We start from the raw sequence: 15,337 nt of genomic DNA on the forward strand, positions 1-15,337 counted from the left end.
ACTCTACTTTTTAAAACAGTAAAAAACTTTAGAGTAAAGCGCAGGGTCTTGATGAGGGAACAGCCCCTTTCATATACGGAATAGTTTCTGTTCGTTATAAGATTTAATGTCGCTCCATACTTTCAGTCAAGAAAACTTGTTTTTTTTTATATTTAATTTCTGAACGTTTTTGAATTAATGCATGTTTTGATTTTGGCTCTCCGCACATGAATAATTAAAACGAAACTTGCATATTAATTTATTATTTTGGCTAAGTAGCTTTCTCATAGTTTTGATTGGACAATTTTAAGAAAAAGGAGGGGGGAGGAGGCCTAGTTACCCTCCTATTTTTCGGTTACTTAGAAAGGAGACTAGAACTTTTATTTTTTTACGAGCGTTTTTATTAGTAAAAATATACGTAACTTACGAATTAGCTTACATAGCAAACTTCCATATTCGTATGTTTTCACTACGTATATGAGGGGGTTCGCCCCCTTGTGAATACCTTGCTCTTTACACTAAAGCTTAAATTTTGTCCCAATTTCTTAAGAATGACCCCTGAATCACAAAGGCCGTAGAATAAATAGTTGAAATTACTAAAAATACTTTAGTGTAAAAAGCTTTGTATTAGGAGGAGGTGAAACCCTCACATGCGCAATAATTTCTGTTCTTTTTAGGTTTTTATGCTGCTCCTTACTTTCAGTTTAAAAAACTTTTTCACATTTATATTCTCATTTTGTTTTCAATACTAGAAAATCCTGTGCCCCCTTCACGGAAATTCTCTTCCCCCATTACAAATTCCTCCAAGGAAAGCTCCCCCAACATAACTTCTCCCCTCAACCCCTCAGTCCCCTAACCAAATAAATTCCCCTGAAAACGTCTGTACACTTCCCAATAACCATTACTATGTGTAAACATTGGTCAAAGTTTGTAACTTGCAGCACCTCCCACGGGGACTGTGGGGGAGTAAGTCGTCCTCAAAGACATGTTTATTCGGTTTTTCGACTATGCTGAATAAAATGGCTATCGCAGAATTTTGATCCGGTGACTTCGGGAAAAAATGAGCGTCGGAGGGGGCCTAGGTGCCCTCCAATTTTTTGAATCACTAAAATCACTAAAATAATTTCAGTCAGAATGAGTCCTCTTGCGACATTTTAGGACCACTGGGTCGATACGATCACCCTTGAGAAAAACAAAAAAACAACAACAAAACAAGCAAATAAACACGCATCCGTGATCTGTCTTGTGGCAAAAAATACAAAATTCCACATTTTTATAACTAGGAGTTTGAAACTTCTACCATAAGGTTCTCTGATACGCTGAATCTGGTGGTTGTATTTTCGTTTTTTGGAATTTTTTGAACTTTTGATGGGTAAGACTAAACTTAATGAAACTTATACATTTAGAATCAGCATTAAAATAACATTCTTGTGATGTAACTATTGGTATCAAAATTCCGTGTTTTAGAGTTTCGGTTACTATTGAGCCGTGTCGCTCTTTACTACAGTTCGTTACCACGAACCGTTTGATTTAAAAATACGGCAAAGCATAGTTTAGCCTAAAGTCGCACTTGCTCTGATTCGAAGGTCTCGGAAGCAATCATTGGTATGCTAGGTATGGTAATTCTGTCTCGTATTTACGAAATCCAAATATTATTTTAGACTATTCTATCTTCTATCATTTTAAATATTATTAATCTAGCCCCAGGGCAAAGATTAGGAGTGTTAAAATTTCGAAGAAACATAACAGGACATATGATTCTGGGCTTTTGAAAACATGAGGAATATCTAGACGGCTTTTGAGAATTCAGTAATTCTAAACAGGGTTATAATGCTTTATTTACGTCAATAATTGCATCATACGATTGTTATATTTTTCATCTCCTGGGATTCTTGCTGAGATATGGTCGTTTATTTTTCGAGCAGTATTCCTAGGTCCAAGGATAGCCCTTACATCCAGCCCATTTGGCAAGCTGTAGTTGTCATAAGAACTAGAATACGTTTTCTATGCTTTTTCCCTATAGAATATTTTTTTTTCAAAGTCCATAGGGAGTTCGATCTCTTTTAGCTTGCTTGCTTTGGCAGCCCCATAGCCACGTTTTTTTAATCATCTGAAAGCTTGCTTTGTCCAAATTGAAGGAGGCTATCCTCATGCTCGTGATCAGTTCGAGGACTTGAATGGATTTCCACCTACTTGGATTCCCCAGGCATGCTTCTATCTCATCTGCCTGTGTTCTCCCTGGATAATAGGCAATGTCTGCCTATGCGTCCTGAAAGCATAACCGTCAGTCAACCCACCAACCTTTGGTTATTGTTAATGTCTTTGAGTGTTAGTTCGATTCCCTTCAAAGATGTCCCATGTCATTCGAATACTTTGCAATTTAAGCCCCTCCACATTTTTTACACCCTCCCCCATTAAAAATAGATTAATGTATAAATGCCTCTTTCAAAGGAATAAACTAAAACGTTAACTCTTCTTATGAAAGTGCATCATTTCCTCCAGTAAATCATTTTTACTTTCACTTCTTTTCCTTTTTACTAAACCTTCTTTTCACTCGTTTAATAATCTATTTTCTAATTCTTGGTGAAAATGAACGTAATTGAACGAGCAGTCAAGAATGCAACTAAGACTTTGCTCAGTTTGACCCCCCAACTTGAAATTGTTAAATTCCAGGCAAGGGAGGACAGTTTTGACAGAACGGTTTCGATGAAACCTAATAGGAAACTAACTTACCGTCAATTTTAGTCTAGAAAAGTCCAGAGTAAGCGGCAAACCTTTGAAGATACACCTCGGAGTTAAGTATGTAGTCAAACTAACCGAGCATAAAAGAAACAATAATGGTCAGATTTTGTCTGCCTCCAGCAATTTCTTAGGTTGACTGGTCAGGTAGGATCTGTTCAATGGTTTTTCAGTTGATTTATGAATATATCTATTTCTTTGTCCTCAGTAACAGTGGTCCATCAATAATACGAAAACACCTACTGCCATATACTAGCCAGAAGGAAGGTTCATAGATTTTGGCCCTTCACCTATAAGTTTTTCATTTTGTACATCACTAGTAGGGTGGGTAAAGCTCACATTTTACAATATACAGATAAAAATTTAGCATTATATACGTATGTGCTACTTTTTTGGGGGATGGGGAGGAGGACGGTCACAGCCCTTTTATCAATTACAAAAGACCAGTAAGTGCCATTTTTTGGGGGAAACGGGGATCAATAAAAGATCTTTTCCAAAAAAGGTAAGGCACATTCATAATAGAATTTATCTGATTGGCTAGTTTAGACTAGCTACGACAGAAAATATTCCCCATGTAATTCTTCTTATTCTTCCTATTGTTTGATGATTTGGAGATGCTACTGCATAGCGTCCATACAAATCAAGACCCTATGTCAGCTTAGATGAAACCCAGAGACAACCATTGGGAGTTGAACAAGGAAATTTTTTCCCCACAAATCTCCCATAAAATTTTTGGTACTTACGTTGAAAAAAGGCAAAAAAAAAACAACGAAATTTCACCACAAACTTTGAGCAATATTTTTTTAATCTTCACTAGGAGAAATTAAAAACAAATTCTAGATGGTCATGAATTACCCCTAATGATGGAACCCCGGTTCACGCATTGTAAAGCTAATTCTACTTTGCTGCCATGGGGTGAATTTGTATACACTTTTTTTTTTATTACAAACTAAGGATTGGTAATTTGACTCCATAATTGACTGGCTTTAGCTAAATTCCAAATTTTGGCTATGGCTAGCAATTAAATAAAAAAAACTAAGTTTTTTAAATGAAAGTAAGGAGCGACATTAAAACTTAAAACGAACAGAAATTACTCCGTATATGAAAGGGGCTTTTTCTCCTCAACGCCTCGCTCTTTAGACTAAAAATTGACTCTTTCTCTTAGCTCTACTTCTTAAAACAGTAAAAAAACCTTAGCGTAAAGAGCGGGGCGTGGAAGAGGAAAAGCCCCTTTCATATACGGGGTAATTTCTGTTCGTTTTAAGTTTTAATGTCGCTCCTTACTTTCATTTAAAAAAACTTGTTTTTTTAATTTAATTTCTGGACGTTTTTTAATTAATGCATGTTTTGATCTTGGCTCTCCGCACATGAATAATTAAAACGAAATTTCCATATAAATTTTTTTTGGCTAAATGGCTTTCTCATAGTTTTAATCGGAATATTTTGAGAAAAAAGGAGTGAGGGAGAAAGCCTAGTTGCCCTCCAATTTTTTTATTACTTAAAAAGGCAACTAGAACTTTTAATTTTTTACGAACATTTTCATTAGTAAAAAATATACGTAATTTACGAATTAACTTACGTAACGAACTTCTATATTCGTATGTTTTTATTACGTATATGAGGGGGTTCACCCCTCGTTGATACCTCGCTCTTTACACTAAAGCTCAAATTCTGTCCCAATTCCTTAAGAATGACCCTTGGATCACAAAGGCCGTAGAAAAAATAGTTGAAATTACTAAAAAAATACTTTAGCGTAAAGAGCGAGGTATTATGAGGAGTTAAACCCCTCATAGCCGTAATAATGTCTGCTTGTTTTAAGTTTTAATGCTGCTCCTCACTTTCAGTAGAAAACAAACTTTTCATATTTATTTTTTTATTGTTTTTTTTTTTAAATAATGCTAAAAAATCCTGCGCCCCCTTCATTGAAAGTCTCTTCCCAATTGAGAAGTTTTTCCATGGAAAGATCCTCCCACGTAACCCCCCCTCAAATCTCCCTCCCAAACAAAACAAATCCCCCTGAAAACGTCCGTATACTTCCCAGCAACCAGTACTATATGTAAACATAGGTCAAAGTTTGTAACTTGCAACCCCTTCCACTAGCACTGCGGGGGAGTAAGTTGTCCCCAAAGACATAGTTATTAGGTTTTTCGACTATGGTGAATAAAATGGCTATCTCAGAATTTTGATCTGATGACATTGGGGAAAAAATGAGCGTGGGAGAAAAAAAAAAAAAAAAAAACATCCGTGATCTGTCTTCTGGCAAAAAATGTTAAATTCCACATTTTTGTAGATAAGAGCTTGAAACTTCTACAATAAGGTTCTCTGATACGCTGAATCTGATGGTGTGATTTTCGTTAAGATTGTATGACTTTTAGGGGGTGTTTCCCCTATTTTCTAAAATGAGGCAAATTTTCTCAGGCTCGTAACTTTTGATAAGTAAGACTAATCTTGATGAAAGTTATATATTTAAAATCAGCATTAAAATGGAATTTTCTTGATGTAACTATTGGTGTCAAAATTCCATTTTTTAGAGTCTCGGTTACTATTGAGCCGGGTCGCTCCTTACTACAGTTCGTTACCACGAACTGTTTGAAAGAAATTAACTATATCTTATGATGGGTAGATCTGGTATTAACTATATATTATTGTTAACGGGCCTTGAGCTGTTCTCTAAAGGATGAAGAACAATGTTTTGAGTTTATCCCAATTCATTAATAACGACCCCTAAAACACAAGGGTCGCTTAATTAGAAAGTAAGTGAAAGTAAGGAGCGACATTAAAACTTAAGACGAACAGAAATTACTTCGTATATGAAAGGGGCTGCTTCCTCATCAATGCCCCACTCTTTACGCTAAAATTTTTTACCGTTTTTAAAAGAAGAGTTGAGAGAAAGAGTGAAACTTTAGCGTAAAGAGCGGGGCGTTGATGAGGAAGCAGCCCCTTTCATATACGAAGTAATTTCTGTTCGTTTTAGGTTCTAATGTCGCTCCTTACTTTCAGTTAAAAAAACTTGTTTTTTTTTTTAATTTCTGAACGTTTTTGAATCAATGCATGTTTTGATTTTGGCTCTCCGCAGAGGAATAATTAAAACGAAATTTGCATATTGGATGTTTTTTTGACTAATTGGCTTTCTCATAGTTTTGACCGAATGATTAGGAATTGAATGAATATTAACGATTTGATTAACGATTTGAATGAATATAGGGAGGAATCCTAATTATCCTCCGATTTTTTGGTTACTTAAAAAGGCAACTAGAACTTTTAATTTTTTACGAATGTTTTATTAGTAAAAGATATACATAACTTATAAATTAGCTTACGTAACGAACTTTTGTGTTCTCACGTTTTTATGACATATATGTGGGAGTTCAACCCCTCGTCAGTACCTCGCTCTTTACACTAAAGCTTAAATTTTGTCCCAATTCATTAAGAATGACCCCTGAATCACAAAAGCCGTAGAATAAATAGTTGAAATTACTAGAAATACTTTAGCGTAAAGAGCGAGGTATTAGGAGGAGGTGAGCCCCTCATGTGCGTAATAATTTCCGTTCGTTTTAAGTTTTAATGCTGCTTCTTACTTTCAATTGAAAAAAACTTTTTCATATTTATTTTTTCAATTTTTTCAAATAATGCTAGAAAATCCTGCGCTCCCTTCATGGAAATTTTCTTCCCCCATGACATAACCTCGATGAAAAGTTCCCACAACATATCCCCCTCTTCTCAACCCCTCCTCCAACCAAATAACCCCCGTGAAAACGTCTGTAAACTTCCCAATAACCATTACTATATGTAAGCACTGGTCAAAGTTTGTAACTTATAGCCCCTCCCACAGGGACTGTGGGGGAGTAGGTCGTCCCCAAAGACATAATTATAAGGTTTTTCGACTACGCTGAATGACATAGTTATTATGGTTTTCAACTATGTTGAACAAAATGGCTATCTCATAATTTTTATCCGTTGACTTTGGGAAAATGATTAGCGTGGGAGGAGGTCTAGGTGCCCTCCAGTTTTTTTGGTCACTTAAAAAGGGCACTAGAACTTTTCATTTCCGTTTGAATGAGCCCTTTCGCAAAATTCTAGGACCAACTGGTCGATACGATCACCCCTGGGAAAAAAAAAACAAAAAAAAACAAACAAACAAATAAACACGCATCCGTGATCGGCCTTCTGGCAAAAAATACAAGATTCCACATGTTTGTAGATAGGAGCTTGAAACTTCTACAAGGGGGTTTTCTGATATGCTGAATCTGATCGTGTGATTTGCGTTAAGATTCTATGACTTTCAGGGGTTGTTTCTCCCTATTTTCTAAAATAAGGCTGAATTTCTCAGGCTTTTAACTTTTGATGGGTAAGACTAAACTCAATAAAACTTGTATATTTAAAATCAGCATTAAAAATGCAATTCTTTTGATGTAGCTAATGGTATCAAAATCCCATTTTTTAGAGTTTTGGTTACAATTGAGCCGGGTCGCTCCTTACAGTTCGATATCATGAACTGTTTGAAAAAAAAACACAAAAAAAACAAACCACAACAAAAAACCCAGAAAAACTAATGACCTTGGATTGTCAGTTTAATTGACACATACTGATATTTATTCATTAAAGTTTTGATAATTTTTTAATTTATGAAAGTAAGAAAAGAAATAACATTTGACACGTATTTTGTTTTCAATAAAGCGTAATCCGAAAACCCAAATTAATTCTTGAGATATATTTTTGGACTAATTCTATGCACTTAGCACCTTTTGGTTTAGTTCAAATTTCCCCTTAATAATGTAAATAAAATAGTTTTGTAATAACAGTGGTGATAGTTGTAGTAATATTGGTAACATGCAAATATTGCCCTTTTCATCATCTCCCTTATCATTTCGTAAATTTGTCAAATTAACATACTTAGTTATTCCTGTTTTGCAGCCTTTTGACAAGCCATATACACATAATACGTTTTGATTGAGTTCAATAATCTCTCAGTATTCTCTTAAAGGCCTACCTGAATGCCCTCCATCTTCTTGGGAAGTAAAGTTCAAATCTGCATACCTTTCTGGTGGGGATGTGGATATTCGTGGGGATGCCATGGATATTCTGTGGTAGCCACAACACTGTGCTGGGTAGAGAATTTAGAGTGGCGAAACCCTATATAGGCCAGTGTATTCTCCTGATGAGCCCTTATGTTGGGTGTTGCCTCTGAATTATTTGTCTATATTATTTTTTCTATTGTTTGGTAAATGACGACTTATACTTATTGACGACATGACTGCCTGTCCATGGATTATTCTTTATGGTTGATTGTGTGTGGCTATGCTGTTTGACCTATGTGATTGTATGGATGAGTAGGGTTAAGGCCTCATTCAAGTGCTGGTCTATATTAATCACTAATTTAGGAAAACAGTCTTCCTTTTCTCCTTCTGTCTCATTTTTTATTTTTTATTTTTTTTTTATTTTTTTTTTTTTTGTGTTTGTGCTGTAGCATTGGTGATTTCTCTTTTCATGATATTATTCCAGGTTGGATCCAGTGCTGGTGGAGAAAATTTTTTTTTTAGTTTTCTCCCCGACAGACCTTTACCCTGGTCCAGGTTTTTAACCTGATATTGTTAATTATTGGTGAGATGGCACTTATGCAAATTTCATGTTCTTTCATCTTTTTGTTTATGTATTTATTGACCTATTGACCTTGGCATGTTTTTTGGACTTTGATTGTTGGATTTTGATTTGGATGTTGGTTTGTTTTGGATTTATTTTCAATAACTTTTTATGCAACAAAACACAAATATTAGCCTCGGAACTCGGAACGATTTTTTGAAAGTTAGTAAGTGTAAAAGTCGTTGTTTTCTTTGCCAAGATCATTTTGTCCCAAGGACTTCTGTTAAAAGTACATTGTATAATAAAAATTTTGCATGCAAGTTACGTGGTAATGTTAATTGTAGAACAACCAATGTAATTTACCTATTAGAATGTAATAAATGCTGCCTACAATATGTGGGGGAAACAAATAATAATATATATAAAAGATTTTCTGGACATAAGACAACAGTTAATAATGAAAAAACTAATAACTATCTAGTTCAACATTGTAATAATGGTAAATGTTCCATATCAGATAACTGTCAGTATTTTAGAAAATTTAGAATTAGAAAATTTAAATAAAGAAGAGAAGAATAATAGACTACGTAAACAGGAGGATTTCTGGATCCATACTCTTGGTACAGCTTATCCTTTTGGGCTAAATGATCGTGTAGCAAAATGTGGTGACATGTCTCATGTTGTTGTTAAATGTATTGATGGTTTTATGGACCATCCTTCTTTTACTTGTCCTACTAAACGTAAAAAACGATCGAGAGGACATAGGAAAAATAATAGAAAAAATGAATTAGATGTACATATGCTTTCTATAGATCTATGCCAGCTACTTGATTCTAGGGGTATGATTTCTGTAATAAAGTGTCTAAATAATTTATCCAAGAGGAATTTAATCAAACTTTTCTGGATTGTTAAGAATAATACAGCTCTTGATTATAATTTTAAAGTAATATGTGATACAATTTGCATTCTAACTAAAACGAAATTTATTTCAAAAAAGAAAAAGTTCGATAAGATTAGTAATAAGGATAACAGATTATATTTACCTATTAATTTTACTTGTAAGCAGATTGAAGATATTAATTTACCAGAAATTTTAAATCAGCGGCATGTGAAACAGGCCCTTCCTAGTAATTTAAATTATAATGATAGTCCAGTTTTAACTTATAAATTTTCAAAAACTATTGGGCAAATTATTTTTAATTATAATTTAATACTAAAAAAACTAGATAGTGATATAAATTGGAAACCGGTTTGTAATTGTAAGCAACTTGGCCCATTTGTAGATCCTACTTACAAACATGTTATAACATGGGACTTGTCAATAATAAAGCAAGATGATCTTCAAATTATAATGAATAAAGGGGCTAATTTCCGTCTTTCTCATCATCTGAAACCATCGAGTGTTCTTGATGGCTTGGAAAATGATTTTGATTTATTTATTGATAAGTGGTGTAAGAAAGAGAATAAAAATAAAGAGAGTTTTCAAAGTTGGAAGAATTTAATTATTAGTAGAGTAAGAAATAAAATAGATTCTAACTTAAAAAATAGTAACACTAAATCATTATTTTATAATGCGAAGATTAAACAAGCAATTGGTAATCTAAAGAATGAATTTGTAATTGTGCCAGTGGATAAAGCTAATAATAATTTTGCCATAATTTATCAGAAGCTGTATTGTGATATCTTAAAAAGGGAGTTATGCACAACTAATGTTTACGAAAAGGTAAATATAGAGGATGAGAATTTAATTGGAAAGACTGAAGAAATACTTTTTAAAAATTTTAATATTAAAATAAATGACAATGATAAAAAGTTCCCTTTCCTATATTGGACTGTAAAATTTCATAAGAATCCCCCTAAACCACGGTTTATTGCTGGAGCAGCTAAATGTCCAACCCGCATTGCTGCTACTGACCTCTCTTTAATTTTAAAGGAAATTGTAAATAAACTTAAAACCTATTGTTCTGGTATTAAAAAATTTTCGAATTTTAATCCATATTGGAGTGTTAATAATTCACTGCAGGTGATAGATTCTTTAACAATGGTTTCAGCTAAAAGAATTGAGTCTTTCGATTTTGCGACAATGTATACTAATTTATCACTTAATGTAGTGTTTGATAATTTAAAAACTGTTATCAAGAAATCTTTCCTCTTATCTAGTAAAATGTTCTTAAAAATAGACATTTATAATAAAAAAAGCTATATGGACAAACTGCTTTAATACTACAGTTAACTTGAGATGTTACAGCTTGGATATGATTTTTGAGTTATTGGAATTTGTTTTATATAATACTTATATAAGATTTGGGGGTGATTTGTACAAGCAAATTATGGGAATTCCCATGGGGGGGGGGGGGGAATCCCAGCCCATTTATAGCTGACTTGTTTTTAAGTCAACTAGAATATAAATATATGATGGATAAGTATAATCCAATTAATTTAAAACATGCTTTGTCAAATAATAAAAGATATTTAGATGATATTTTGGTCTTAAATTGTAAGGATTTCATTGATATTTCTAAAGATATATATCCATCAGAGCTTATTCTTGAGCCTAGTCATGGCGCTGGTCATGAAGATCATTTCTTAGATTTAAATATTAATATTTGTGATAATAATAAATTAAGTTTTAAAATGTATAATAAAACGGATGATTTTGATTTTGAAGTGATTAGTTTCCCATTCCCTGAAAGTAATATACACTCAAATATCACATATTCAGCGTTTTTCTCACAGTTACTTCGTTATGCAAGGATTTGTAGTAATTATATTGATTTTAAAAATAGATGTAAAATCTTAAGCCAAAAATTGATATCAAGAGGTTTTTCTGCAAATAAATTAACTTGGCAATTTAAAAAATTTAGTTTTCATTATAACGAACTTTTAAATAAATATCAAAAGAATTATCTAGAAATACTTAAAAAAATTTTTAACTAATTTCGGAGGTTCGAGAAATGTTGTCACAGCGCCATTTATTTTGAATTGTGTTTCTAATTGAGCGGATTTTCTAAAAATTTAGCCACATGGTAGAGATGAATTCTATAATTGTTTAGTTCATCCAGGTTTTTTGCAATGTGTTAATATTTGTGATTTGGTAAAATTTATAATATTTAGTTTACCTATTGTTGCTAAAGGGAGGGATATATTAACAGGATAAGCTTGTTTTGGTTTTACTTGGTTGTTTTACATTTGCTGTTTTTTTTTTTTTTCATAGACGTGTATTTTGGGGGGTGATACCTGACGTGGGGATGCCATGGATATTCTGTGATAGCCACAACACTGTGCTGGGTAGAGAATTTAGAGTGGCGAAACCCTATATAGGCCAGTGTATTCTCCTGATGAGCCCTTAAGTTGGGTGTTGCCTCTGAATTATTTGTCTATATTATTTTTTCTATTGTTTGGTAAATGACGACTTATACTTATTGACGACATGACTGCATGTCCATGGATTATTCTTTATGGTTTATTGTGTGTGGCTATGCTGTTTGACCTATGTGATTGTATGGATGAGTAGGGTTAAGGCCTCATTCAAGTGCTGGTCTATATTAATCACTAATTTAGGAAAACAGTCTCCCTTTTCTCCTTCTGTCTCTTTTTTTTTTTTTTTTTTTTTTTTTTTTTTTGTGTGTTTGTGCTGTAGCATTGGTGATTTCTCTTTTCATGATACTATGTCCTCGGTAGTATAGTGGTCAGTATCCCCGCCTGTGTGGTGGCGCAGTGGGTTTGACCTTAGCTTGGTATTACATGACCCAGAGATCGAATCATGCTGCAGTAGGGCTTTGTCGGAATTGGTTTCTAGGTTCTCGATGGAATTACTTATAAGGACCACGTTGTAATTGATTGCTATGGCCCCGTTGGAAATGGTTGCTAGGAGCCCCGCTAGAGTTGACTACGAGGGCCTCTGTTGGAATCAGTCGCTAGGGCACCTGTTGAAAATGGTTGCTTGGGGCACGATGAAATTGGATGCTAAGACCCGGTGTCTTGAAGATCCTCTCCTGGGGCGGGTCCTGAAGGTAATTTCCTGGTCCTGGTGGGTTTTTAAAGATAACAACCGAAGAATTCCCGAGGAAAACATTCGTATAAGTAAACAAGCAAGCCCCTATTACATAAAATCCAAATAAATCATGATTTGGTGAGCTCTGAAGCTTCTTCCCTGGCCCTCTTAGGTTTTGTGAACAATCAAGGAAAAAACACTCAATATTACGTAACAAACCGCTGCATCTTGAAGAAGTTTGTTTAGAAAAGTTTTGGATTGGGGTTCAAAAAAGGGACTGGAGATTCAAAATAATCTGGCCTACACTACTCCTAGGCATGACTTACAACCCTTGCCCAAGGGCCGTAGGGGATTGTGTTCACCCTAAAGATACTTTTCTATGATTTTTGGACTATTGGTAGCCAAATGGCATTCTGACAATTTTTACTGAATACGTTTTGGGAACAGAGGATGTCAGGTAGGAGAGCTAGCTGCTCTCCATAATTTTTGAATCTTAAAAGGGAACTAGAACTAAACATTTTAAATCAAATAAGCCTATTCCAAAGCTCACACAGCTACCCCTTCCGTAAAACCTTATATACCCCTGGAGTATAACTTGAAACCCTTACCCTCAGACTCTTGGGGATCGCGCCCACCCGAAAGGCCTTATTATATAATCTTTGGACAATTTTGATTAATTGGGTATATCAAATTTTTATTGGATGTAGTTGTGGAAAATACGACGTGGGGGGACAGCTGTCTCCTATCACTTTAAGTTTTAAAAAGAGAACTAGAACATCTTATTCCCAATCCATTGACCCCCCTCTAAGCTTATACGACCATCTTCTCCATAAAAATGTTGCATAGAATCGGGACATAATTTACAACCCTTGTGCTGAGGGTTATTGGGTGGTGGTGTCATCCTCTAAGACATAATTTCCTGACCTTTTCAACTACACTGAACCAAATGGCTATCTCAAAGCTTTGACTGGATATGCTTTGGAAATTGATGGGCTTGGGAGAGGGGCATTTGTTTCTTCCAAGTACTTTTGACTATTAAAAAAGGTTGTTTCACTTTCCAATCGAGTGAGCCTTTTTTGAAGTTTTGTGACAACAAATGACCATTCAAAAATTTACATCAGATGCATTTTGTGAAAATAAAAGGGGTGTGGGGGGGTGTCCACCCTCCGATAAATTTGAATCTTAAAAAAGGTTCAAGAAGTTTTAATTTCCAGTCTAATGAGGCCCGTCCGAAGTTTATATGACCAACCTTTCTATAAAAACCTTATATGCCCCCAGGGAATAACTTACAACCATTGTCCTGAGAGCTGTGGGGGGCTTTATTCCTCAAAGACATAATTTCTGGACCTTTTAACTGCGCTAAACAAAACGACTATCTTAATATTTTGCTTGGATGTGTTTGGTGAAATGGTGGGCGTGGGAGGGGTGTTAGTGGCCCTCGAATCACTTTTGGACCAATAAAAGGGGTGCTAGTCCTTTCGATTTCGAATCAAATGCACCTTTTTTTAAGTTTCTACGACAGCAACTGGCCATCTCAAAATTTCTATCAGATGCATTTCAGGAAAATACGATGTATCGGGGTAGGGTATCAGCCTTCTAATCACTCTGTATCTTCAACAGAACACTAAAAATTATGATTATCAGTAGTAGGCGTGGAAGGGGGGTTGTTTGGCCTCCAATCACTTTTTAATATTAAAGGGCTAGTAACTAGCCCTTTCAATTTCCAATCGAATAACCTCTTTTCGAAGTTTTTACGACAACTCCTTTGATACGAAGTGCCCTGGTCTAAAAAAAAAAAGAAAAAGGAAAAATAATTACACCCATTTCGCTTTTTATTTAGGCAGCATTATTGCGCTACCTATGATTGGTATGCCGATTCTCCCTGAAAGTATAGGTTATCTGAGAAGTATGAAAATGTCCGATTCAACGTTTAGGCATAACAGTGAAGATATCTAAGCTTAAATAAATACATTCCATTTGATTGTTTTTTTTTCTTACCTAATTCCTTTTGGCTGCTAAAGTTCTTCAAGTAAAGACTAAAAATAACTTAAAAATAAGGTCTTGTTTAAGGCGCCAACTTGGGCTGATGATTCCTGTCTGACTATAAAACGAACTTATCGACTAGTGACATATTAAACATTTTATTTTTTAACAAAGTGGATCTTTAGTTATGCAACCTTTTTGACACCCCGCCAGTGTGCTCGTTCTGAAACCCAAAAGATTACTTAAAGACACACGTCCTTAGTCATGCAACCTTTTGGATAAATAGTCGGTCTGCTCATTTCCGGACCCAAGATATTATTTAACTGGGCAGTTCCTTAGTTACACAACCGCAAATTTTTGGTCAGCTCGTCAGTGGGTTCTGATGCCCCATAAATGTAAGAAATTTCAGTAAAGAGTCATTTAAATATCATCGACGTTACAACTGAATAAAGTCAAAATTATTCATGGCAATAGTGCCCATTATGTTTCCTATTTATAATTTTTCAACTTGAATGATGTTCAAATTTATAGTATAAAGTTAGTGACTGAGTGGCTTACCAAGCCGTAAAGTTACGACTTAAGGCATCGCTTTTAAACTTAAAAAAAGATGAAAGCTTGGAACATTGGTTTCCAATTTACACAACCTTAAATGGGCCTTGCCCTCCCGTAACCCCTAATGGAATATGGTCGAAACATGGGCATATCCATTTTGCTCATAATCGTTGAAAGGTCCAAAAAATGTCCATCCAGGAGTAACACGAAGTCCGCAGATCCTTCGAAAATGGCCCGAAATTACGTTATTTGCCCTTAGTTCAGAAATGCGTTTCCGAGGCAACGCTCAATTATTGACTATAGTAAAGAGCCGTATGGGTTAAATGTATTTTTATAATTAATTTACAAAAAGTTTTTTACACAAAGTAAGTTTTTCAAAGAAGGGCGAAGAGCTATATTAAATGAAAGATGATATTAAATAAGCTGAAATGATTTCAAGCTTAAAGCTACCTCAAATCACCATTGACAGATAAATTAAACCAAAAAAAGATATTACAATAAATGACCGAG

At 34.6% G+C, this 15,337-nt stretch overlaps 1 protein-coding gene across 3 annotated transcripts in view; it reads right to left on the minus strand.

The window, feature by feature from the left end:
• Window positions 1–2,846, minus strand: part of LOC136028714 (potassium channel subfamily K member 2-like) — an 85,069-nt gene extending 82,223 nt beyond the window's left edge. For 2 of the 3 annotated variants that reach the window (XM_065706582.1, XM_065706580.1), the window contains exon 1: window positions 2,713–2,846. The gene's annotated coding sequence lies outside the window, so the exon portion shown is untranslated. The remainder of the gene's footprint in view (window positions 1–2,712) is intronic. The other variant, XM_065706581.1, reaches the window with a different exon arrangement.
• Between the last annotated feature and the right edge of the window lie 12,491 nt (window positions 2,847–15,337).

Source organism: Artemia franciscana, chromosome 7, assembly GCF_032884065.1.
Source record: "Artemia franciscana chromosome 7, ASM3288406v1, whole genome shotgun sequence".
In the NCBI taxonomy this organism is placed as follows: domain Eukaryota; kingdom Metazoa; phylum Arthropoda; class Branchiopoda; order Anostraca; family Artemiidae; genus Artemia; species Artemia franciscana.